The sequence below is a fragment of the Spinacia oleracea genome, chromosome 5 (assembly GCF_020520425.1).
Source record: "Spinacia oleracea cultivar Varoflay chromosome 5, BTI_SOV_V1, whole genome shotgun sequence".
Classification (NCBI taxonomy): domain Eukaryota; kingdom Viridiplantae; phylum Streptophyta; class Magnoliopsida; order Caryophyllales; family Amaranthaceae; genus Spinacia; species Spinacia oleracea.
Window position 1 is genome coordinate 58943576 of NC_079491.1, and position 2962 is coordinate 58946537.

Consider the following 2962-nt stretch of genomic DNA (forward strand, 5'->3'; position numbering starts at 1 on the left):
AACGTGCCAAACCTCATTAAACACTTTGTAGTTGGAAGTGATTCAAAAAGTTCCATTTTACCTTTAGACATACTCCCTCTGTCCCTTAATACTCGACCTGTTTTGACCGAACAAGCTTGCCAATGCACAACTTTGACCACCGATTTCTTTAATTACTTATTATAAAAACTTATAAAATATTTTGAAAATATATATTAAGATGAATCCAACAATATATTATTTACTAACATTTGTTTTCATATGCTAGAAATAAAATAGGGTCAAAGTGAATTATGTGAATGGTGCAAAAAGTCAAAACAGGCCGAGTATTAAGGGACGGAGGGAGTAAATAACACTTCAGTAAAACACTCTCACACTCCATCTTCTCAACTTCCTCTCTGTTCAAACTCTCTCTCTTCTGAAATTACTTCATTTACTACTTCGGTTAACACTATTGAAATCAATGGAGCCTAATCAGAATCAATCTCAGGGCATGAAAAGTCCAAAATCTCCGATCACTTATAAGAGAAGGAATCGACAGGAGTGGGTGCAACGGGGCCATCGTTTTTTCAGGCAGAATCAAGTAATGGTGCAGATCAGGAATCAAGTGCAACAACATCATTGTCAATTGGAGTTCCTCAACTTATTCCTAACAACACCAACGATGAATTTATGTTCGATGGAAAAGGATGCCATGCAAATTCCCAGAGAACCATTCCAAATATTGAACATTGTGGAATCCTTGAGGAGAAGGGGGGTGGATCAAGTTCGGCGACCAACGCTGTTAAGAGTAAGGAGAATGTCGTATCAGCAACAACAAGGTTTCAGAAATCCACCCCCGCATCCGGTGTATCAAGAAGAGTTTCCGATTACGCCCTTGCTGTTCTTCGCGGAAGGTCTAGATCTAGCCCGGTCAGATCGTCCAATCGCATTAATCAAACTCAGCAGGAAATGGTGGGGTGCTGTGGGGTTTTTTTTCCGTACATTGTACTTTTCTTTTCGTAAAATTGTATATGTTGTATTTTTGAATTTCGAAATGCAAGTTAGGGGAATTTGATGAACCCCGATTAGGACTCATCAAAGGCCTAAACTTAGCCCTATTTATCTAAGAGGAAAACTCGTATTTTTAACTTAGTTTTTTTACAACCCCACCCGATCAAAGGGAGCCAAAATCTAGAGTTGTCCTAATGACGTTAACCAGTTTTGAACATTTGAAATATCAAAACTCAATATATAAAAGTCTACGTAAAGACCCTACAACTTTCAAATAATGAACTTTGACGGAGTCTCCACCGAACATATTAAGGTTCCCGTTTGGAAGGACCAAAGTTGACTTTCTTTTTTAAACAAGGCATTGAATCTTGAAATCGTATGTGTGAGATTCGGCGCTCTATGGGAACGAACCGCTTATTTTGGTAGGCTTTAGAAATACATTTGAATACAAGACACAGATTGTTTTGCGAAATCCTAATCATGGCACTAGGTTGGTTGAATCATGCATTTTAGAATCATTGAAAACTCTACTTGTAAGTGGTCACTTTTCTTTAAAGTTAATTTAAGTAACCTAAGGCCGGTTTGTCCAAAAATTATCTTCGTTAAACGTGATGTAACCTTTTGTATTTTGTTGTATTTATCATGTTGGGTGATGAATACAATAAACAAGTAAAGCATCATCACAAGTAGAAAAAGAATTATTGAAATGCGTACAACACCGTTTAGGTGTAAAACCACATCGCCTTGAAAACGGAGAGTAAAGGGTGCGATATTGAAATTGCAATCATAGTAATAATAAGAGCAATAGTAATAGCAATCATCACTTAAGCAAATTAAGCGGATAAAGGTGCGTTATTGAAATTGCAATATTGAAATAGAACTATTGTAATTGAAATCCGAACGCCAAGCAACTTCTTAATAATAAGTGTGCCCGGCATAGATTCAATTCTCTAAAAATATTAACTTTAGATGAGTTGCTCATCTTAAAGTGTCATTTGATTTTGAACATTGAAATAGAACTTGAACTTGAAAAGGGATGTTCAACATCAAAGATTAAGAGATTTCATGCTAGAAAAATCTCATCTTTAACATACTCCATGATTTGAAATGTTATAGTTTAAAGAGAGTTTACTCTCACTTAAACATCATTGAACTTGAACATTGAATTTTGTATTATGAACTTGAATGTTCATATGTTCTAGTTTAGAAAAGGGATTTCACTTTTTATAAACATCCTTGAACTTTTTAAAAGGTTTGGATTTTGTAAGATTGTATGATGATTGTTGCAAAGAGAGAAAGTTCCCCATTTTACTAATCATTTTTGAAAACAAAGCTTGAAACTTGCATTTGAATATTGAAATGGTGCTTGGAAAATCATTTCAGGGAGATTTCAAGAATGAAATTCTCCCAAAGATTGCACCTTTGTATGTTTTTCCTAGTTTGTCATGAGTATGAACTCAAGCACAAACATAATTGGAGTTTGAATCTTGGATTATAAAGGTAGAATATTGGAATAGATCATAGTAATTTAGATTAGGGATTCGGATTACCTTGTTAGGGTTATGTTATGCCTCCGATTTGAACTCCCAATTTCTCTTGATATTAGGAAAATTGTAGGATTCTTGAACTTTTGAAGATTGAATTGTTTTTTGTATTGATTTGTGTTGAGAGGAAATTTCTGGATTACGACCTCGTATTAAAAATCTCTCCCTTTATTTCGTTGAAAATGAGGGGTTTATATAGGAGATTAACATGCTACAGGACAAGCAAGCCAGCGCCTGGCGCCTGAGCAGCGCCCAACGCTAATGACGTGTGGCAGAAGCCGACAAAAAAGGACGATGACACCGTCCTTTTGATAGTTGGCATAATACCTTTTGTACGATTTGGCTTTTAGCGCTTTTCTTGGAGATTAAGGAAAAAGTTTGCGACTAAAAACCACCTTTTATATTCGGGATTTGAATTTGGAGTCGGTTTTACGGGACGGGGCCCT